This window comes from Uloborus diversus, chromosome 8, assembly GCF_026930045.1.
Source record: "Uloborus diversus isolate 005 chromosome 8, Udiv.v.3.1, whole genome shotgun sequence".
NCBI lineage: Eukaryota > Metazoa > Arthropoda > Arachnida > Araneae > Uloboridae > Uloborus > Uloborus diversus.
In genome coordinates, this window is record NC_072738.1 from 132,741,397 (window position 1) to 132,766,102 (window position 24,706).

At 33.8% G+C, this 24,706-nt stretch overlaps 1 protein-coding gene across 2 annotated transcripts in view; it reads right to left on the reverse strand.

The window, feature by feature from the left end:
- Positions 1–24,706, reverse strand: part of LOC129227483 (beta-1,3-galactosyltransferase 5-like) — a 77,433-nt gene that overhangs the window by 35,122 nt on the left and 17,605 nt on the right. The window contains exon 1 of one of the 2 annotated variants that reach the window (XM_054862054.1): positions 8,085–8,189. The exons of the other annotated variant lie outside the window; for it this stretch is intronic. The gene's annotated coding sequence lies outside the window, so the exon portion shown is untranslated. Of the gene's footprint in view, positions 1–8,084; positions 8,190–24,706 lie in introns of those variants that run through there. 2 annotated transcript variants of the gene reach the window in all.

A 24,706-nucleotide genomic window follows, 5' to 3' on the forward strand; every position in this document is an offset into this window, starting at 1 on the left:
GCGCACGTTTTTTCTTTTTTTTTCCCCCGCTTGGTTCTTATTACCTATGATCCAAGGGGTTCGTCAACTTCCTTTGGAGTTTGGAAGGGGTTCGCCTTAGACCATTGGTTCGACAAAGGGGTTCGTAAGGGGGAAAAGGTTGAGAACCACTGTATTAGAGAGAATCGGACAAAAAAAAAAGAAAAGAAAAACGCATTACGAGTTCCATTTCGAACAAAATAACAATCCCCCTCTTCCTCCCACAGAAAATAGAATTTAAGTAAAGAGCTCATAATTGAAACATAATCTTGCTCCCACTCGAAGGTAAAAAGAACTTGATAGAAATATGCATAACCGACACATTAAAAAAAAGGGCTTTGAAGAGCACCCCTTTCCCGATCTCCAAACCAGTTCGCACAGCCATAGGTGCTGAGGAGCTCCTGAGCATTGCAAAACAGCAGTTTTGTTACATTTGAAAAGTCGCTTTCGAATTTGTGCTCTCTACTAATATTTTTTGTTATTTAGCTCCGGACTTGAATTGTGTATAGCCTAAGACTTCACCAAGATAGAAACCCTTATATCTGCTGTTCTAACTAATTGAAAAATAATGGACCAAGCTTTTTTATGCAGAAAACGACCGGGGTCCGAAGTAATTTTGTATACAAAATTTCAAGGCTGTATAGGTGTTATGGGGTCTCCTGAAACAGACCCGCCATAGATATCCTTCCACAATTTGTTTGACGTTACTTTTTTTTAATAGTATATAGAGATACGTTTACGAAACACAACGCGTCATCTGACGAGAAGAGAGAAGGGGCTACGGTGAAATGTGGCACTTTATGACAAAGGTGCGAGGGGGTCAAATTTGTTGAAAAAAATATATGACATTATTTATAAACAGCCCCCTTATCAAAACTATTAATATCACTTAGCAGGGGCACACAGGGGAGGGGGGACACCTGTCGGCCATGGCCCAAGCCTGATGGGAACCCAATATTTTTAAAAAATATAGTGGTAAACATTATGGAGGGGGGCCTGGAAAAGTCATTAGTGACGGGCCCTAAAATTTCTGCTCACGTCCCTGTCACTTAGGCAGCCAGAAAAGCTACATAAGCAGGATTTAATTTGCATGGGAGCTCACAAGAGCTCGATTCCTGCACTTTCTTTCAAATTTAAGTGATTTGCTACATTAATTCAGAACTTGATTTTCAGGCACAAATAATCTGAAGACCATAAAGCACCCGGGTTTCTATTTCTTCTTTTTTTAAATGAACTATAAAAATAGTACTATAATTATAGTAAATCCAGGGCCGCGCCGTCCCTATGTGCAAGGTCGTGCGGTGCACGACGGCGCCAGAGTCAAAAAGGCGCCGAGCTCTATCAATCGAAAATGCTCCAAATGAGTGGAAAAAATCTCTAACCAAAAAAATAAAATTGAACTTTTCATTACATTTTATAGAGATGGAAAACTATACTGCTCATTAAAACAAGCAATCTTCCTCGCTGTCTTTCTAAAAGGAAAAAATTGCCTTGTTGTGTTCAAACATGCTATTCAAAAGCGCAATCTTTTACACTGAAAACACATGATTTTAATTTATGCATACATGAGCATTTTTCTTCATATGTGGAGCCGTGAATGCTGTTTCGGTATGTCTATAATTTCACAAGGTTGAGTATACGAAGAGCAAGAAATTTGCTATTCCCCACTTTGGTCCTTGCAGTGAATGTGTTGTATTATAATTTATGCACCTCCAGAACGCTGAGTTGAATGTTTTTCAAAAATATTCTTTATTATTGAAGACAAAAAAAAGAAAAGAAAAAAAAAAGAAAGAAAAAAAACGCCTTAGGAAAACAAAGTGATTTTGATAAGAAAAAAATAATGATGTTAGGAAAAAACTTAAGTTTCTTTCAAAAATAAATCTTTGAATAAAAAATTTTCAGTAGTTACAGATAATTTGTTCCCAGTTACTCCGCCCTACGTCTTATCTCTTTTCTTTTTTTCTTATTACTTTTCTTTTTTCTAGTTCGTCTTAAAGTAAGATTGTCTTCAAAATGCTACTTCTCCAATTCTCTCCCTCTCCCGCCACCAAAAGCGTTACGGAGCATCTCAAATTTCGTTTCCAGATCTTCAATTTCGTAAAATTTCCAGGGAAAGTCCTCGAATAAAAAACAACATCGCTTGAAGCTACTTTCGAAAATCACCTAAAATTGCGTTTATGGAGCTTCAATTCCGAAAGTTTGCCGGCCCTAATGTTACCAAATATGGTCTTACAATCTCTTACAATCGCGTTTCTTAGACTTCAATTTCAGAAAACATTCGGGCAAGGGCATTCGAATCGAAATTCCTTTAATATCATTATTTAAGTGAAATACCGTCTGAACATCTTCTCGTAATGTCATAGAATATTGCTCAAGTTTTTAAAGCTTTAATTTTGAAAAAAATTCCAGGAGGAGCTCCAAAATCGCCTTACCGTAAAAATCTTCAAAGCTGTCTACAATTGCGTTTTTGGAAGTTCAATTTCAAAAAATTGGAGGGGAAAGGAGGAATTGATTTCTAGTTTTACAAAAAAAGAAAAAAAAATGGGTAGAATCCCAGAGTTCCATCTCTTATTCTAACGTCAATAAATATGGCCTATTAATCGCGTTTTAAGGCTTCAACTTCTACAAATTTCCGCGGAGCCCCTTGTACTGTTTTTTCCCATAACACCACCAAAGACCGCCTAAAACTGCGTTTTTAAAATTAAAAATTTCAAAGATTTTAAAAGAGAATTTTTTTTTCAATGTACCCCTCTAAAACTATTTTCTAGCTCCACTGCACCTGTTGTCATGTTTTGACAGGCATAACTGTTTTATTAATTATTTATCACTCAAAGATTAGATAGATGCTCACAGTGGCGTGAACTTTGATCTTTCAAACATTTTCCTTTTTCCGAAATGCATTATTAGCATGTCAGAGGAGCTGCTGAACTCTAAATAATTTCGAGACATGAAGTAAAAACTTACACCATATTCCAAAATTAAATATTCACACATTATTTTTTTGATAAATTAATTGCCAAACGTATTTTTTTCCATTTTATATTTGTTTAAAAAAACTCTTTCCAGGTGTTAATTAAATTTTCTCCGAACGCCAGAGCATAAAGGCTCTCAAAAGACATTTGCACGACGGCGCCGATCAGGCTTGGCGCGGCCCTGAGTATATCCTTTAAAACTTAAAGATACCCGTGTTCCAAACTATTATTTCTGAACTGTATAGCACAGAGTTTTCTAAACTGGTTCGCGGACCTCCGGGGGTCCGTGAGTCCATGCCAGGGGGCAGGTCGTGCTATCCAGCTAGTACGTTAAATATAATTGAGGTTTGCCCGCACCATAGTTAATAATTTAAATCCTAATACGCCATAAAAATACAACTCATGTGTGAAAAATTAACACACTAAAACAACTTGTAAAAATCAAAATAATAATGTAAGAAATGAAAACCAGACAAGAGCTCTGAAAAATATACAGAACAATGAATAAATAAATTAAAAGGGAAAAAAAAGCGTAAAAATATATTAGAAAGAAAGAGCTTTAACTGTGTCAAAACATTTTTTCGCTTGTGCAGGGGGATGGGAGGGGGGCGGGGGTCCGCTAAGTTCGTATTTTTTCCGGAGGGGGTCCGCGGTGTTCTGAAATTTGAGAACCTCTGGTATAGTATATTGTCGTATTATGACTATAATAACGTCAAAATAATTGGGAAACAAGTGTTCTGATTTTTTGACTAAAAAAAAAAAAAAAAAAACCAGGAACCATTATCTAAACTTAATTTAAAAAAAAAAAACTTTTTTTTAAAAACTTTTTTTTTTTTTTTTGAAGTTATTGTAGTTTAATTTCAAGTTTCGGAGTTACTCTGACAAAATAAAACACTTTTAAAAATTCAAGGTAGAACAGGAAAATAATCATTTATGTTTTACCTACCACAAGATCCAAAAGATAGATCAGATTTCAGCAAGTTATCTGCAGTTGTTGTATGAGACTAACCTTTAACAAAATGCTGCAATTTACCAGAGGACAATGAGAATGCTTTCAATTGTTTTAAATGATTTTTGAGCAAAAGTATATTTTTTATGAATGTATTATCACTATACCCGATTGGTACAGTCGGAATGAAAAGGATAATAACACTGAATTCGAAATTGATAATAACATTCAGGCAAAAGAACACAGAATTAGTTTTTAGCATGGAGGTGTGCACCTCGAAGTGATTTTTCGAAAATTCGATTTTTTTTCTTTTTCTGTTCCAATTTTAAGAACATATTACCGAGCAAATTATCAGAACATGGACGAGCAAATTACCATAGCGTGGACGAGCAAACTACCATGCGACCATGGACGAGCAAATTAACACAGCAAATTGGATCATCCATTATTTGTAAATATACAGCCGAACCAAACGAACTTTTAATTTTCTACTACGGCAAAGCCGTGCGGGTACCGCTAGTACGAAATAAAACTCTTAATTCTCTTGCTAAATAAATTTAAAGATTTTTTAAGCCATAAAAAACAAATTGAAGCAGCTAAACTGCAACAGCAAATCGAAAGAAACTGGAATTGAATTGACTTGAGAATGATCTTATTTCAAATGTTCCCAGACATGGAGAATTTTTTTCTCCAATTTTTCACAATGCATGGGAAAACAACATTTAGAGTAGTAGTCAAATGAAAACCTAAGAGAGAGGATGACTTGACAGCAAAATCGATTACATTAGTACTATTTGGGAAGATTTATGACGGGTTTTATGTAACCAATGAATAGCAGTAACAGGCTGATGCTTTATTTGCACCTGAAAATGTCATTTTGACAACCGCAACTTTTCATCTAGTCATCCTTTTTGACGACTAATTTTGGTGTCCCCTACTTTTCGCCGACACGAAATTTCCTTCCCCCTGAATTTCAGCTTCAACCTTACCATTTGTTTGATATCTTTAAGGGGGGGGGGGGGGGTAAGCGTCTGTGAAAAGTGGGATAAACCCTAATTTTTGATAAAAATAATTAGCTGACGAAAATAATTTTATCGTTAAGTTGTCCTGTATTTAATTACGCTGAGCGGTAATGAAAATAGGCATTTGTATTCATCTAGTATATATCCACCGATATTGTACACTCGTGGTACCCACACGGCTTTGCCCGTAGTAGAAAATTAAAAGGTCATTTGGTTCGCCTATATATTTACAAGTAATGGATCATGAATTTCTCACCAACTGGCTATGTTCATTCGCTCTCCCATTCCACGTCATGATAATTTCGTAATTTACTCGTCCATCTTATGAAAATCTTGCTCCGGAAAATGTTCTTAAAATTGAAATAGAATAAGAACAAAATCGAATTTTCGAAAAATCGCTTCGATGTGCACACCCCCATGCTACAAACTAACTTTGTGCCAAATTTCATGAAAATCGGCCGAACGGTCTAGGTGCTATGCGCGTCACAGAGATCCAGACTCTAGACATCTTGACAGAGAGACTTTGAGCTTGATTGTTAGTAAAGATTTAAATAATGATACAAATTTCTCAAAAGCTTTTAACAGCAATTAGATTTTAATACTCGTTCCTTTACTTATCTACAATTTAGCTAATAAAGTGCAGGGTTCGTTGATTTATATCAGCTTGATTTAAATCATGTGATTAAAATCACGATTTAAATCGAGTGATTCAAATAAAATCATTGATTTAAATCAATTAATTTCAATCAAGTGATTTTTTTTACAAAATCATAAATTAAAATCAGTTAATTTTATTTTTATGAATTAATTGTGCATTTTTAGAATGTATTGCTCTAAATTTAACTACATTGCATTATACTATCTTAATTTCAACAAGCAAAACTACATATATCCCTCTTTCTGTGTGTGTGTAACAGATTTTCACTCTTGCAATATTGCTTTTACTCCGAAAGTATAGTTTGGAATAAAATAAAAATTTACAGTTTTTCTTATACACCATGGCTAATATAGTTAAGAAAAGTAATTGTTCAACATATTTTACACTAAAAACATACATGATGATGGAAACCTTATCTTTAAGAAAAGCATAAAACAAAATCACATCTTATCTAAGCATTATAACTTATTTATAAATCTTTGAAATTTATTGAATAGTTAGAGAACTTATCTTAATTTTAAAAGTAAGTTGAATGAATTCATCTATTGTATTAAATATATTATGTTTAAAAATGTAAAGTAATTGATAGCTACAAATTTTTGAAGGTTTGAAAAAACAATCTGATTTAAATGGAAAAAAATTCGACTTTTTATTTTTTTTTTAAACAAAATCACGAATCCTGACAAAGTGTGACGTTTTGAATTACTTTATGAAAAACACCGTAACATTTAGCCATTGATTGATCTGACTAAGCAATATGAATTTTTTTAAACCATAATTAAGCAGAAGATTTTGGCAACTAAAACAAACAAATTAGGTGGCAATGACGCCTAACTTCCGTATCCTAACTTCAAACTCTGAGCAACACTAGATAAAGCCTAATGAATAATGTCATGCTATCGTTCTGAACATATCACAATGAATTACAAACTGAAAATCGCTTAGTTAATAATTTTACACAATTTTTTAAATATTTTTTCTTTATTTGAAAATAAATAAATTGATAAAATAAAACAAAAGCTTTAAACAACCAGAGCAAATCACAAAAACATTCATTAATGCAAGATGTCAATGTCGCAAGTTTCATCAATTCGATTCCGACATTATATGTCAGAAAACGGTATTTCGCCATTTGAATTTCATTCTTATTCATGACTAACAATACAAAAATTAATGTGCAGGGTAGACCGATCCAAGAATGAACACTTGAGCGCAATTTGATAGTCCAAAATCCATAACATCATTGTTAAAAAACTGTAGTATTTGCTGAGCGCGAGTAAAAACATTTCAATTGATATAACGTAATTATTTTTCAAAAAATTGGAGATACGTCAGGTTTTTTAGGCGACAGGAATTTAAAAAAAAGGTGTACTTACACAGTGAGTGAAGACCCCCCCCCCCCAACCCAGCCTTTTCCAGTCATTTCTTTTTAGCCACTACTGCCGGATCACGCAAGATAAAACTGAAACCTTATTTTCTTTATTTAAAACTAGTGGTACCCGCACGGCATTGCTCGTAATAGAAAAATTAAAAGGTCTTTTGGTTCGCCTGTATATTTACAAATAATGTGTGGTGAATTTTCTCGCCAATTGGCTTGTACCCATGTTACGGTTCCACGTTATGATAATTTCGCATCTCGCCAATTGGCTTGTGCCCATGTTACGGTTCCACGTTATGATAATTTCGAAATTTACTCGTCCATCTTATGATATTTTTGTTCTTAAAATTGGAATAGAAAAAGAACCACATCGAATTTTCGAAAAATCGCTTATTCTTTCTTGGGAAAATTTTCTTTAACATTTCGAAGTCAACCGAAAGTTAGCGGTAAATCATAAATCTTGAGAACAAGCAATGACACCACTTTTTTTAATTTGTGGAGTAAAGAAGCATTTATAAATTCTATGTTTGTGTATTCCTTAAAAACAATGACACAAGAAACAAACATTCAGACAGTTCAAAGCAAATTAGCCAACTTCTTTAGTGCTGCACAGAGATTAAAAAGAAGAAAAGCTACTATGATGAATTTTTATGATTTTTTTTCACCAACTCGTTTTTTACGAGCATTCGGTTATACCGAGCAAATATCGTGGTCCCATTGCGCTCGTTATAAGCAAGTTCAACTGTAGTACTATAAATCAATCAATCACTAATCTAAACATAGACGTAGAGAGAAAAGGTAAACAACATGTTGACAAACACCTAGAATTTAGATAAAAAATGCTATGCTCAAGACAAAAAAGTATTTAGCTGATGAACCAAATGCAGAACATAAAGATTTTTCGACAGACAAATCTCACACACCTATTCTTTCATTCATTTCAATCTCTGATCTTCATTCGTTTACTCCACGAGTTTCTCTGCGACAAAGCTTCCCACGCTGAAAATCAGCGTTGACACAAGCCCAACAGTAGGCGATGAGAAACATGCATTATGTAAATAAAGAGGAAAAAAAGATCAAACCTTACTGATGTGAAGCGTTAGATCCAGGAACGGCCGGTGACATATCCGTGCCGGATCCGGCAACGTGTCGATCGCGGTTCATGGACGCCGGATAGCGATTTCATCTGAACAACGCCTGAAACGCGGGAGATGGGGAAGATGAGAGACAGAGAAGAGCCGGCTCCATCTCTGAGAGCCACGTTTGGCGGGGTATGGCCCACTTGGCGACTGCTGAGGGTTTACACAAAGGTTCTCAAACTTTTTCGACTCGCAGCATCCTTTGAAGAATTAGAACTTTCTCACATCACCCCAATCCATCTCTATTATATAAGGCCAGTGCACCAAATAAGACCACCCAGAGCTCCTTAACCTAGTACAGTGAAACCTGTGTATAACGATATTGTCTATAACGATAACCTGTCTATAACATTTTTTTTTTTTTTTTTTGGCCCTAGCAAAATGTCAGCATGAATAATCCAACTGTCTACATAACGATGACCAGTCTATTACGATATTTTTTTTAGGTCCCAACAGTATCGTTGTAGACAGGTTTTACTGTATATCGCTCAATCATGATTGAATTAGCTCCAACTTTTGCATACTCATCAGATGACTCATAAAAACTAAGAAAAAATTTGAAAATGAAAGTTTAAATTATATCTTTCGGCAATTTTAACAAAGAAAGACGGATCATTAATTACGCTTCAAGAAAAATAAATAACTTTTTTCACACTAGTAACCTACAGTTCCATGGGACCACTAGTTCCATGTCGAAACGAAACTTACCTTAAAATAAGGTCAGGTAGTTTTGACAGCACTCTTCTGTGATAACTTTTGTTACCTGGTTTCTGTTGCCTGGTAATAAAAAAATGCTTGTTGATAACACTTTATCATCAGTTAATGTTTCTGATGACGATGAAGTCACGGTCTAGCAAATGGGGGATGAATTGTTGTATAGGACCTTATTTTGCACACCCACCTAAAATATATATTGATACCATGGACACTTCACGGCACCCCAGGGTGCTGCGGCACCCAGTTTGAGAACCCTTGGGTTAACACTTTAAATATGCTAAGTCGGTAGCTAAACTAGTAAATGCGTATGTAAGAGAGAAACCAAACCCAGGACGCGAAATAAAATACTGATACCACTGATTGTGAATCAAGATTTTAATATGTTCAAAGTAAAATTTATGAAGTTATAATATTCGGCTGAGGTTCCTAACGAAATAATTTCCTATACACGCTCCTGGACCAGTATGTTGTACTTCCAAACCGTTACACGACCACTTTTGTATTAAAAAATATATATATATTCGATCATACTTCATCATAATTTTAAAAATAAAAGAGCTAAAAAAATAAAATATGTAATAATCAGCAGGGAATAAATACAGACAATTTTGATACAGAAGGATCGTTTTTGATGTAAAATCTCCATTTAAATCGTTTTAGAACACTCGATGAACTAAATAAGTTCAAAGCAGTTCAGTTACTTTAGAACATAAAATAAAATATAAAAAATGTTTTTTTTTTTAATTCTAAAAGCTATTTCTATAAGCTTGGATCGCACTAAAAAGTATGAAATAAACTAAGTACATGATTTCTTGATTGCAACACCCAAAAATTTAAGTTGATCTTAGTATAGGTATGTTTATGTTAATTCTGAAGCAGGCAATAAAATTAAAATTGTGAGGGAAGAAATAGACGGGATACAGCTCTATACGAAATGCTTTTATTATTCCGTCTGTTAAAAAAATTCATTAATTTATTTGCAAAAATCATATTTTGTTCAAAATTAACGATTGAATGATAGTTAAAATAACTTGGCTAATTTTTGATGTTTAGAACTAAAAAAGCTACGGGTTAATTTTTTAAATAGGCTTGGTTTATATTTCTGTTAAAATTATAAGAATAACATAGACTCTATGTTTATTTTTTAATATTTTACATTTTTTGTGTTTTCTAAGAAAATATAACTGGCTAATTACATTTTAAATTGTAAAATATTTTTCAATTTTTGCAGTCTTTCCAGACTTCTCCCTCTCCCCCAGGAAAAAAAAAACGATTTTTCCGCCACCTCGAAATTTCCGGAAATTTTACATCTATGGAAATGCGTTGCTGCCTTATTTATTTTAAAAATATGATTTGCTCATTCAGTGTTTTTACCAAGAAACTAGTAAGAAGGATAAAACAAATAAAAATGCATAAAAATAATGTTTTAAGATTGAGTTTGTTCTGAGCCAATATAAGGAATCTCTGAAAATGAGATTGAGTTCAAACGTTCATTTACTGGCCAGATTAATCGAAGTTACTTTTTGATTTATAGTTAAAAATGGTCTTCAGAAATAGAAAGATGGATCATAAAATAAATGCTTCGGTATAACTGAATTGATATTGCGCAGAATATATCTCCGAGTGATAAAAAATTCAAAAACGGCATGAATATCCACCATGTCCCCTCCAGAACCCAACCAACCACATTAACAAAACCAGGCCGCGTACGTGCTACCATAGTAGTACAGAGGGGGAAGCCCTACCACAGCAGCTGTTTGTTGACAAGGCCTTGGCGAGATCCTTTGGCTCCGTCCAGCCCGTGGCAACCCCAGAGGGATCACGAAAGATGCGGACTGCGTCGCACTGCGCCACCTCCCTCCCTTCAGCCGCTACAGTCCAAAACACACCCCAAAGCCGATGCAGTTGTGACCACGAGGACCATGTAGCGTCTATTTTTAGCAACAAACATTTGATTGTTTTCAAAGTTGGACGTAAGATGATATCTCACAATCAATTGATAGTCTCCATGATTCTGAGCAAGAAGATTGAATTATGGGTTTTGAAAAGTTTTTCCAGGGTGGCTCGAGAAAGGCTATTGACACTTCCACGATAATTCTAAACAAATGGGATTCAAGTGCAAAACTGGGCAAATTAGTTAGTCGCCAGTGGCCAGCAGTAACAATTTCCAATAGTAGCAACATTTTTTCGCTAAGGTGCAAAACGATACATTTTTTTTTTAATTTATTGAAGTTAATGATCCTAAATACATTAATTAAGCAAAACATTTTTTTAAAAAGATTGCTCACGAAGGTTGAACCTTAACTTTGGGGAAAGAAGTTTTACCGATCGCTTGATATCTTTTACAATATTTTTAATGTTTTGAGGTGGCAATGGGTTGGTGATTAAAAGCTATTTTTTTAATCTCCATTTTTTCCCTTAGTTCTCTGTGCCAGTGTAGGGTTTCTAATTCCGCGCCGAATTCAGTCCCGCGGGATTTCGGGATTGTAAGGAGCCAATCCCGAGGGATTGACGTTATTCCTCTAAAATTTTAATGTCAAATAGAAAAAGTTATAATTTTTAGGACGGACTGCTTTTGTTACTTGAATTAGTAGTATTTCTGAATTCCGTACACCAATTGTAGAGCACTACAAAGACAGATCCCAATTAGAAATGATAGTTTGGTGCGCAAAAGTGTGCCCTAAAAAAGCTCAACGCGTCTTCACAAAGCATTGCTCTTATGGAGGAATGAGAAAGAATTTTCGCTCAAAAAATAATGTGTTTGATGAAAACACGTGCTGTGGCTCCAGTGCAGTTGGTTTTACTGAAATTAAATAACTGTGGGTATTTAGCAAAAAGTAAAAAAATCTCCATTAACTTGATCGCCTTCTGAAGTAGATTTCTCCAGAAATGGAGACCCGTTACAACGTATTTCTGAGGATTTTTGTTAAAGACATTCGGTGAATTTGAAACATTCGTTAAAATGAAAACTGATATTTAAAACCCCCAAAAATTGAAATTTTATGCATCATATAGGGTCAGATGGGGCAATTATGAGTCAAAATACCATAACATCTTAATATTTTCTTAAGTATAAAAGATAAAGTGATTTAATTTGGCATGGAGTAAGCTTACACAGTTTAGAAATTATTCAATTAATCCTTTTAACTAAAATTACATTGTTATTTATTTTATTTAAATTAAATGAGTGACCAGGAATTACCCCGGATCGGGGTAATTATGGGTCACACATGGGGCAAATATGGGTCACCCTCTTTTTTTAAAGTAATCCATGTCAAAAGTAAGTAACTGTTATAAATTATCATTTGTTAGCCCACTAAGAGACTTTTGACAAAAAGTTTTATGTTTAAAGAATAATACATTATAATTAAAATAATTTGATGTTACTCTTATTAGTCGACTACAATTGGCTATTGCTCTTTTCTCTAAGCCCATAATTCGATGAAGAAATTTCTTTAATATTTGTATGCTACCTTCATCATTCATGTTTCTATCAACAGCAAGGATTTTTCTTTTCAATTTCAATTAACTAGACTGAAAAAAAAATGCACTTATTTCAAATTACTTCTAGAAATGTCTCGCTTGAACAAACTAAAATTTCCGACACCTTGTTCCAGAAAATTGATTTCTGCTTTTTCTTTGTCCAAAATTTAAGTTACTTTCCCATTGTAGAATATGTTGCTTATCATCATACACAACAAAGTATATCTGATTTTCAAGTACAGAATGAATTCGGTTATAGCACCATCTTTTAACATTTTTAAAACAGGATTGTTTTTGCAATTGTGTAATTGCAAATTCCCCCTCCCCCTTTTTTTTTCATTTTGCATTCAAACGCTGTCTATATCAGCTTGTTGAGGTACTTTTATTTTTTTGCAAGCAGGGTTTTTCTCATTGACTACATTTGTGAATTCGATTTCTCTTGCAGTTACAAGATAGACAAGCGAGTTTGATTTGTTATAACTATCAAATTTGTCTCCTTACTTGGTACTAAAGTGGTTTGCATTAATTTGTTGCTTTTCTTTTGCTTCTTGATGTGTGCCATAATTGGATGCTGACATAAATTATCGTCAAACCTGAAATTGATTTGCTAGCCAAAAGGGCATGATACTTAAGCAGCAATTGAAGATAAAATATCTAATGTTGCACTTGGAGCATTGAAATTTCTTTTTAAGAGAGAGTTTAGCATAGAAAAGGATAAATTGAAGTTAATACTTATATTATTCACGTAGAAATAAATAAGAAAAACATCTTAAAATATCAAAAAATATACTGACCCATAATTACCCCGCTATACTGGGGTATAAATCAGCATACTTTTATGCTAACGTTTTTTTAAAAAGAAGAAAAAATGTATGTAAGTATGAAAAGCTTACACCATTTGCTATTCAAAAACAGCACAAACAAAATTATTTCTTCAACAGTATTTCACCAACACGAATCTTGAAAAAAATCATGATTTTTCCGAGGCAATCATTTTTGAAGATGTTTTTATAGAAGTGTGAAAACTATTTTTTCTCTCTAATTTACTTGACTGTTGCATTGTTTTTGACCTTGGTATACTAAAATTGAATGTATAAGGATGACTTAGCATAATTTAGTTTTTTTTGCAAAAACATTTTTTAACAGTAAAAAGTTGGTGACCATTATTTACCCCGGAAAGAGAGTGACCCATAATTCCCCCGTGTGACCTATTTAGTTTGTTCTTGCTCCTTTGCATTGATTCGGTCAGATTTTAAAAACAAAATTTTAGGTATGTATAAGTACAGTAGAACTTCAATTATCCGAATCAGTTGGGATCGGATCTCACTCGGATAATCAAAAGTTCGGATAGTTGGATTTTTCCTAAAAAGATATCTATTTTATTCAATTACTGTATATATGTAGAAAATGAGAGAAAAACTATTTTTTTAAAGAAAAAGAGCTTTTAATTAATCAAAGAGAAATGCAACGCTTTCCCTGCTAAGCTTACTAATAAGTGCTGTACATTAGTACAGTATGTACATTGCGTACTGTAAATAAAAGCCATTGCTTGCTGAACATCTCGGTCCAAGGAAGCTATTTGACTAGCTTCGTGGAGGGAAGGATAAAAACGTGCATCGTCAGAGTTATTACTTTACAAATCATAGCAAGCGCAATCGCCATAATTTGCTCAAATTTTGAAGACGATTCGGATGGTTGGAGTTCGGAGAGTGGGAGTTATACTGTAAATGTATTTTGAAAAATATAACTAGATTGTTTTCAACAAAGAAATGAAACGAGAAGAGAGAGAAAGAAAAAAAAACGAAACAAAAGTGTATTCATTTATTCATTTATTAAACCTAATTCACTGCATTATTTTTTCAGAGTATTTTAAACATGTTTAACACTTTTGCTACATTTTTGTGTAACATAAAAAAACGACCCGGAAAAATGTTTCTGAGCAAAACACCTGCTAATTGCTACATTGCTAATCCAAATATTAATAACAATAATTAGCACAGAACTGAAAGAAAGTCCACCCTGAAAATAATCTACTCAACAACTATGCATAAATCATGAACGTACCAGGCGTTCCCGGCCATAAAGAGTGAGAAAGATGAAGACAACACAAACAAAACTTCTAAAGGTGTTAACGTCACAGTAGAGCTTTCTAATCTAGTAAATTACAAACCCTAATAACATTAGTGGCTATCACTAAAGACAATCTATCTTGAAAACACGCCCTGAGTAATAAGTCGCGGTTAGCTAGCAGAAGAGCAGAAGTCAACAACTTCAAAAAGAAACATTCACTAGGGAGAAAGAAAATGGAAATTTGTTGCAGCTGAAGCTGTGCTGTTGAGTGAAAAGAAACGAATAACATAATGTATATGAGGATAACTATTTTTAGTAATGATATTAAAATACCGAAATAACAACCAGTTTGGGAATTTAAAACGGCTACTTCACAAACATAACGATTGCAAAAATAGAACATCCATAAATACAGCAGAACCTCGATTATCCGAGCTAATTGTGACCGCTAGTGCCTCGGATGTTGGAAATCTCGTAAAGTAAAAACTTGTCGGAATTCTAAATTTTTAAAATATATTAATTAAAAATGCAATTGAATATTTTCAAAGGATGAAAATATATGGGAGAACGGGGTGACACTTTTGTCATTTTCGATATTACTAGAGACGTACCGAATACTCGGTAACTACTCGGTACTCGGCCTACTCGGCCAATTTGCCGAGTACTCGGTACTCGGCCAATACCGAGTAGTTGCAAAAAAATTGAATATTGTCCAAGAGAGATACTAAAATTTATTTTTTTTTAAAAAAGAGCAAGCATTATATTCTGCAATCATTTACAATTAAAATTTATAAGTCAAATTTTAATTTTGAGAATAATGAAGTTTATAATGCTTCAATGGAATAAATCTTTATTTTAATGTCCCCAAAGTTAATAAAACTTGTTTATTAAAAATTATGCAAAAAAGGTAAGTATAGAAAATATGGAATTTTTATTTTAAAAATGGATTTTTGCTACAAACAAAAATTAGTTATAAAAAATATAAAAATACCTTTGCTTAAAAAATTAAAGGAAACAAAACAACGTTAAAAGCACAGTGCATGAACACTGCAGACACGTGTTTTGGCGTTATAAGGAATTCCTTTTTCAATGCACAAAATGGGAGCTCGTGGATTTAAAGGCATCCGACAAAAGTCGGATTTTTTTGTCAAATGTCTTTACATTCTTTAGCTCACATGTTATGGCACTTAAAAAGACGTTCCTTGTAACGGGGGGAGGGGGGAGGGGGCAGAAACACAGGGTGTCTGCAGTGTTCCTGGACATTCGTTTTATCTGCTTTTAAAAAATATTTATGTTTGGCGGACTAGAACTATAATTGATTGGTATACAGTGAAACCCCTCCTAACGGACACCCCTCTTATGCGGACAATTTTTAATTCCCCAGTTCCAATGCAAATAACATTATTAAACCCCTGTCCTGCGAACACCTCTCTATTGCGGACAAAAAAAATTGTCCTGTTAGTGTTCGCATTAGAGGGATTTTACTGTAATTTGTTTTAATTCCAACTTGATTAATCATACCTTTTATCTAGAGACGTACCGAGTACTCGGTAACTACTCGGTACTCGGCCTACTCGGCCAATTTGCCGAGTACTCGGTACTCGGCCAATACCGAGTAGTTGCAAAAAAATTGAATATTGTCCAAGAGAGATACTAAAATTTATTTTTTTTTAAAAAAGAGCAAGCATTATATTCTGCAATCATTTACAATTAAAATTTATAAGTCAAATTTTAATTTTGAGAATAATGAAGTTTATAATGCTTCAATGGAATAAATCTTTATTTTAATGTCCCCAAAGTTAATAAAACTTGTTTATTAAAAATTATGCAAAAAAGGTAAGTATAGAAAATATGGAATTTTTATTTTAAAAATGGATTTTTGCTACAAACAAAAATTAGTTATAAAAAATATAAAAATACCTTTGCTTAAAAAATTAAAGGAAACAAAACAACGTTAAAAGCACAGTGCATGAACACTGCAGACACGTGTTTTGGCGTTATAAGGAATTCCTTTTTCAATGCACAAAATGGGAGCTCGTGGATTTAAAGGCATCCGACAAAAGTCGGATTTTTTTGTCAAATGTCTTTACATTCTTTAGCTCACATGTTATGGCACTTAAAAAGACGTTCCTTGTAACGGGGGGAGGGGGGAGGGGGCAGAAACACAGGGTGTCTGCAGTGTTCCTGGACATTCGTTTTATCTGCTTTTAAAAAATATTTATGTTTGGCGGACTAGAACTATAATTGATTGGTATACAGTGAAACCCCTCCTAACGGACACCCCTCTTATGCGGACAATTTTTAATTCCCCAGTTCCAATGCAAATAACATTATTAAACCCCTGTCCTGCGAACACCTCTCTATTGCGGACAAAAAAAATTGTCCTGTTAGTGTTCGCATTAGAGGGATTTTACTGTAATTTGTTTTAATTCCAACTTGATTAATCATACCTTTTATCTAGAGACGTACCGAGTACTCGGTAACTACTCGGTACTCGGCCTACTCGGCCAATTTGCCGAGTACTCGGTACTCGGCCAATACCGAGTAGTTGCAAAAAAATTGAATATTGTCCAAGAGAGATACTAAAATTTATTTTTTTTTAAAAAAGAGCAAGCATTATATTCTGCAATCATTTACAATTAAAATTTATAAGTCAAATTTTAATTTTGAGAATAATGAAGTTTATAATGCTTCAATGGAATAAATCTTTATTTTAATGTCCCCAAAGTTAATAAAACTTGTTTATTAAAAATTATGCAAAAAAGGTAAGTATAGAAAATATGGAATTTTTATTTTAAAAATGGATTTTTGCTACAAACAAAAATTAGTTATAAAAAATATAAAAATACCTTTGCTTAAAAAATTAAAGGAAACAAAACAACGTTAAAAGCACAGTGCATGAACACTGCAGACACGTGTTTTGGCGTTATAAGGAATTCCTTTTTCAATGCACAAAATGGGAGCTCGTGGATTTAAAGGCATCCGACAAAAGTCGGATTTTTTTGTCAAATGTCTTTACATTCTTTAGCTCACATGTTATGGCACTTAAAAAGACGTTCCTTGTAACGGGGGGAGGGGGGAGGGGGCAGAAACACAGGGTGTCTGCAGTGTTCCTGGACATTCGTTTTATCTGCTTTTAAAAAATATTTATGTTTGGCGGACTAGAACTATAATTGATTGGTATACAGTGAAACCCCTCCTAACGGACACCCCTCTTATGCGGACAATTTTTAATTCCCCAGTTCCAATGCAAATAACATTATTAAACCCCTGTCCTGCGAACACCTCTCTATTGCGGACAAAAAAAATTGTCCTGTTAGTGTTCGCATTAGAGGGATTTTACTGTAATTTGTTTTAATTCCAACTTGATTAATCATACCTTTTATCTAGAGACGTACCGAGTACTCGGTAACTACTCGGTACTCGGCCTACTCGGCCAATTTGCCGAGTACTCGGTACTCGGCCAATACCGAGTAGTTGCAAAAAAATTGAATATTGTCCAAGAGAGATACTAAAATTTATTTTTTTTTAAAAAAGAGCAAGCATTATATTCTGCAATCATTTACAATTAAAATTTATAAGTCAAATTTTAATTTTGAGAATAATGAAGTTTATAATGCTTCAATGGAATAAATCTTTATTTTAATGTCCCCAAAGTTAATAAAACTTGTTTATTAAAAATTATGCAAAAAAGGTAAGTATAGAAAATATGGAATTTTTATTTTAAAAATGGATTTTTGCTACAAACAAAAATTAGTTATAAAAAATATAAAAATACCTTTGCTTAAAAAATTAAAGGAAACAAAACAACGTTAAAAGCACAGTGCATGAACACTGCAGACACGTGTTTTGGCGTTATAAGGAATTCCTTTTTCAATGCACAAAATGGGAGCTCGTGGATTTAAAGGCATCCGACAAAAGTCGGATTTTTTTGTCAAATGTCTTTACATTCTTTAGCTCACATGTTATGGCACTTAAAAAGACGTTCCTTGTAACGGGGGGAGGGGGGAGGGGGCAGAAACACAGGGTGTCTGCAGTGTTCCTGGACATTCGTTTTATCTGCTTTTAAAAAATATTTATGTTTGGCGGACTAGAACTATAATTGATTGGTATACAGTGAAACCCCTCCTAACGGACACCCCTCTTATGCGGACAATTTTTAATTCCCCAGTTCCAATGCAAATAACATTATTAAACCCCTGTCCTGCGAACACCTCTCTATTGCGGACAAAAAAAATTGTCCTGTTAGTGTTCGCATTAGAGGGATTTTACTGTAATTTGTTTTAATTCCAACTTGATTAATCATACCTTTTATCTAGAGACGTACCGAGTACTCGGTAACTACTCGGTACTCGGCCTACTCGGCCAATTTGCCGAGTACTCGGTACTCGGCCAAATTCTGATCAGAAACTCGGCCAATACCGAGTAGTTGCAAAAAATTGAATATTGTCCAAGACAGATACTAAAATGTCTAAAAAAAAAGAGCAAGCTTTATATTCTGCAATCATTTACAATTAAAATTTGTAAGTCAAATTTAAATTTTGAGAGTTATGCAGTTTGTAATGCTTCAATAGAATAAATCTTTATTTTAATGTCCCCAAAGTAAATAAAACTTTTTATTAGAAATTATGCAAAAAAGTTAAGTATAGAAAATATGGAATTTTTATATTAAAAATGGATTTTTGCTACAAACAAAAATTAGTTATAAAAAATATAAAAATACCTTTGCTTAAAAAATAAAAGGAAACAAAACAACGTTAAAAGCACAGTGCATGAACACTGCAGACATGTCTTTTGGCGTTACAAGGAATTCCTTTTTCAATGCACAAAATGGGAGCTCGTGGATTTAAAGGCATCCGACAAAAGTCAGATTTTTTTGTCAAATGTCTTCACATTCTTTAACTCACATGTTATGCACTGAAAAAGACGTTCCTTGTAACGGGAAGGGAGGGGGGCAGAAACACGTGTCTGCAGTGTTTCTGCACAATTGTTTTATCTGCTTTTAAGAATTATTTATGTTTGGCGGACTAGAACTATGATTGGTATACAGTGAAACCCCTCCTAACAGACACCCTTCAAAGGCGGACACCCCTCTTATGCGGACAATTTTTAATTCCCCAGTTCCAATGAAAATAACATTATTAAACCCCTGTCCTGCGGACACCTCTCTATTGCGGACAAAAAAAATTGTCCTGTTAGTGTCCGCATTAGAGGGATTTTATTGTTATTTGTTTTAATTCCAACTTGATTAATCATACCTTTTATTTATTTATTTTTAATTTTAAAAATAATTTTTTTGTAAAATTTTTGACACAAACAAAATTGTTTATGTAATGCATAATTAAATTTCAGCAGGAATTTAGTTTTAAAAACTATTATATGGACAAGGAGGTCTATACTACTATTCCAATAAGTTCAAAATTCATCACATGTGTGTCGGTGGTTCTTAAAACATAATTGGTACTTGGTAACTCGGCCGAGTGGTGAAAGGCCGAGTACTCGGTAACTCGGTACTCGGCCGAGTAGTGAAAGGCCGAGTACTCGGTACTCGGCCAAAGTGCTACTCGATACGTCTCTACTTTTATCTATTTATCTTTAATTTAAAAAATAATTTTTTTGTAAAATTTTTGACACAAACAAAATTGTTTATGTAATGCATAATTAAATTTCAGCAGGAATTTAGTTTTAAAAACTATTATATGGACAAGGAGGTCTATACTACTATTCCAATAAGTTCAAAATTCATCACATGTGTGTCGGTGGTTCTTAAAACATAATTGGTACTTGGTAACTCGGCCGAGTGGTGAAAGGCCGAGTACTCGGTAACTCGGTACTCGGCCGAGTAGTGAAAGGCCGAGTACTCGGTACTCGGCCAAAGTGCTACTCGATACGTCTCTACTTTTATCTATTTATCTTTAATTTAAAAAATAATTTTTTTGTAAAATTTTTGACACAAACAAAATTGTTTATGTAATGCATAATTAAATTTCAGCAGGAATTTAGTTTTAAAAACTATTATATGGACAAGGAGGTCTATACTACTATTCCAATAAGTTCAAAATTCATCACATGTGTGTCGGTGGTTCGTCTTAAAACATAATTGGTACTTGGTAACTCGGCCGAGTACTGAAAGGCCGAGTACTCGGTACTCGGCCAAAGTGCTACTCGGTACGTCTCTAGATATTACCGTAAGATTTGAACTGATGTGAAACATTGAATGCATCACATCATTAGAGTAAACTTTGAGCAATATATTTATGAAACAATTTTAAACGTTTTTCATGATATAAAATGGAATTTACGTAGCCTCTAAGTTTGTCTCAACTTGCCCCGTAGCGGGGCTTGGCTAGTAGTGACATGCTTGAGGCACGTTGTGACACCCAAAGAACCTTACAAATATGTTGTAACAAGCACAAATTAAGTAAGAAATGCAATTAAATGGGATATTTTAAGTTAAGAATGAAATAATTATTCATTTATAATGCTCTGAACACAAAAAAGAACACCTTCATGTTTTCAATTACACTTTAAATGCAATGAAAATAAAAGAGTTAAATTATTAACGCTTGTGAACTCTTTTTTAGAGACACATTAAAAAACTGCGTTAATCGGGAAAGATAAAAAATAGACCAGCATCAATTTTTGGCCATATTAATCTTTAACTCGGTACAATGTGTAGGCCCATATCCTACAGACCAACCTATTTTTATAATCACTCATTATCATTGCTTGTTTCAACATCCGATGTGCTGTTAATGCAAATGAAATGTTTATTTTTTGGTACATTTGACATGTCTGTCGGTCTGTCTCCCCCCCCCCCTAATAACTTTTAATGAATAGTCCGATTCGAACAAACTTTTTTTTTGTTTGAAAGATCTCGGCGAGGACACCTCATTCCCACATTTCACTTTTTGATTTGAACTATTTTTTGTTCAATTTTGAACAATTCAAAAAAACTTAACATTAGCGCCTACGGGGAAACTGAAAGTCAATGTAGATTCCGTGCTTGAAGGCGGATTTATTTCAAACAAATTTTGTTGGAAATAGCTCTTGACGCCAAACTCCAGACTCCGACTCCAAGAATTTAGGGGCACCTGACTCCGAATCCGACTCTTGTGCCCGAAAATTAATCGGACTCCGACTTCGAAGCTTTGGCAAAAATTCATACACGGAGGACAAATGACTGACTCCGATTCTTGGATATTCGTCTACGACTCCTTTATCCCAAAATGAGATTGACTCCGACTCCGCAGCTATGGTTTTAACTGTGAAATAATTAGTGTTGATATGATTTGTTTTTATTTTCACGCTAAAGTCTTAATTTAGGTATTCAGTTTTCGAAGTCATTTATGTTTCTACATAAAGATATGTGCAGACGTTTTTTTTTTTTTGACAATGAAAGTATTTTTTTAAGTTGACATTTTATTGTTTTTATTTGTTTTGGTAAGTGCATTAATTAATTTAAAAAATATTTTTGGCAACAGGGGAAAAAGAAACGATTTTTTTTTTTTTTTTTTGATATGATGTATTTATTTTAATGAGCTCATTAATTTTAATTATTATTTTTTTCGTTTTGAAAGCTGTTAAAGCTTTTTTTTTTTTTAAATGGAAAAAAGTGTATTAGCTGCTTTGTTTAAAAAGTGCTGCTATTTTATTTATTTATTTATTTATTTTAATTCATTTTTTATTTATTTTTTATTTTATTTTTTTTAAGCATCTAATTTTTTAGATGAGTGAGGAATACTTTATTATTCCTAGAAATTAGCTTAAAACATTAAAAAAATATGTTTGAAACAATTTGCGATTTTAGCTATTTTTGAGAATATCGATCAGGTACTAGAAAGTAGTATGGGTATACGGGAAAGTAGGCTCGTATAGTTCTAGACGGAACTTCTTGTTAAGACTCATGTCTTCTACGGGTCTTGAAACTTTGTATTGCTCCAAGCAAACTAGACATAATCAATTTTTATCATCTTTAGAGCTATTCGAATCTTTTTCTTCAGGTTTTTTTTTTTTTTTTAAACAACGTTGGTTGAATTTTTTGTGCACTTTTTGGCATTTCTGTACAGTTTAAATTTTCTGATGGATAACGGATTGGGGCAAGTAGGGACACTCACAATCTGCCCCCTTGACTTTGTCACAACTAGCCCTATGTTACGCCATTTTGAACTTCATTGAATAGTTTCCGAAATAGTATCATGATCAACAAATGAAAAGCATAGAATAACAGCTCGAAACATTGGCATTTAAATAACGTTAGGAAAGCTTTCACACCTCAGTGTCCTTAGTGGCAATGACAATTCCAACGAAGGTCACAAAATTTTCATCTTGAAAACATTCCAACGATATACTTTCAAACTTACACAAGACACTGATACCATCAACCTGCTCACTCACATGACGTGACAGGCAAGGGCGCCCATATAGGGGGGCATGAGGAGGCTCGAGCCCCCCCCCCCTTAGAAATTATAACTTCCTTGCTTTTAGTACTTTTTTCCTTGCAAAAATGTAAAAACAGTTCTTCAGCCATTAATGAATAAGTTATTAAAAATGTCAAATTTTAATGACTCTAATCTGCCCTGAAATCTGCTTCCATGGAGAAAATATCCTGCTAAACCATGATTAAAATATCTGAGCCCCCCCCCCCCTTACAATTTTGCATATGGGCGCCCATGGTAACAGGTGTTAAAACCAATTGTCTCAGTCAGGAGGCTCGATAGCACAATTTGCCCCTGTCTCCCCTACATATAATGTTTTACAGTTAAAAAGTAACTAGGAAAATAACTTGTATTAAGTTTGAAAAAGTAATTGTAATTTTTTTTACAATGTCAAGTCAAGTATTGAAAGATGCAGTAAAAAAAATCCAGAAAAAGTTTTTTTTTTCTTTTTTTTTCCAAATTAAAAATTTATTATTTTATTCCTTGTCTTTACTTTGTCTTTCCCAGGGCGTACCTATTCACAAAAAAAAAAAAAAAAAATCCTTATGAACTCGGTTAACAGAAACCTCGGTTAGTTGAAGATCGGTTAATCGAGATTCTGCTCTACTGCGATTTCCAAAATGGGCTGTGGTGAATTTACTGTGTCGCAATTGCGAGGCCCCACGACCACTAAATCCCGGAAGCAAATTCAAAAAGGCACAAGGTAACTGTTTTGTATCTGTGATCGACAAAGCCCCCCCCCCCCCCAAACTACATTGTGACGGGCCTCCAAGTCTGGAAATTCGCCACTGAAAATGGGTGTCAAACGGATTCGGTGAAAATAAAATGTTAGAAAAGCCCTTTCCCATGAGAACCGCAGTTATAAAGGATCCTTCCTAATAAACCTTAAACCGTTCAGAAAATTAATATTCTTTACAAGAACCGTTCATAAAACTAACCATCTTTGAAACAGATCCTTCAAAAAAAAAAGTTAGCATTTATCTACATAAAATTGATGTACTCAATTAACTCTTTTATTATATTTTTTTTCATACTTACTCTAAACTCGCATTGGATTGTTTTCTCTTGTGTTTCAGAATTTTATGATAAATCAGCTCCCATCCTTGACACAAAAAGAAATTTGAAAAAATTGCTTTTGAAAACTTTCAAAAAAAAAAAGTGACTACCGAAAGGGAGAGAGGGAGTAGAGATCAACTATCAAAGAGACGAACGTCCCGTGTTAAGTCAACAATGAAGGGTTGCGAACAAGGCGCCTTGCTTTCATTTGAACTGGAAAGAGGAGAATTAGGAGAGATGCTGACCAAACATTGCAATTTCTCACTAACCACTCTTTCAGGCCTTTTTAAGAAAATTAAATAAAATTAAATTAAAGAAAAAGAATTCGCTATCAATTTCCGTTAAAAAAAATCATTTAATATAAAGCAAGATACAGGTTAAGAAATCATATTTTATTTGAGAAGAAAAGTAATTTAAAATAAATTTTCGAGATTCCTCTACAGGTCAGCTGGCTTGTATTACGGTCCTATACAGAGACTAGTTTGCGGAAATCATTTGATACGGACCTGGCTTCCCCCCCCCCTTTTTTTACAGTCGAAAAAGGAAAAAAAAAACGAGAATTTTTAAAGAATCAACGTTTACGCGTGCTTAGCACTGAATAAAGGGATTGTTTTGGCGACTGAATTTTAAAGGGTGCGATTTAGGAAACAAACACACAAAAAATAAATAAATAAGTAAATAAATAAATAACGACAACCAGGGCCCAACACAGGCTGATTTTACTACCGTTTTTCGGTACCTTCACATAACTAATATTTTAAAAACGGTACTTTCACTAAAATCAAGTAATAAAATCAGCAGCTTCA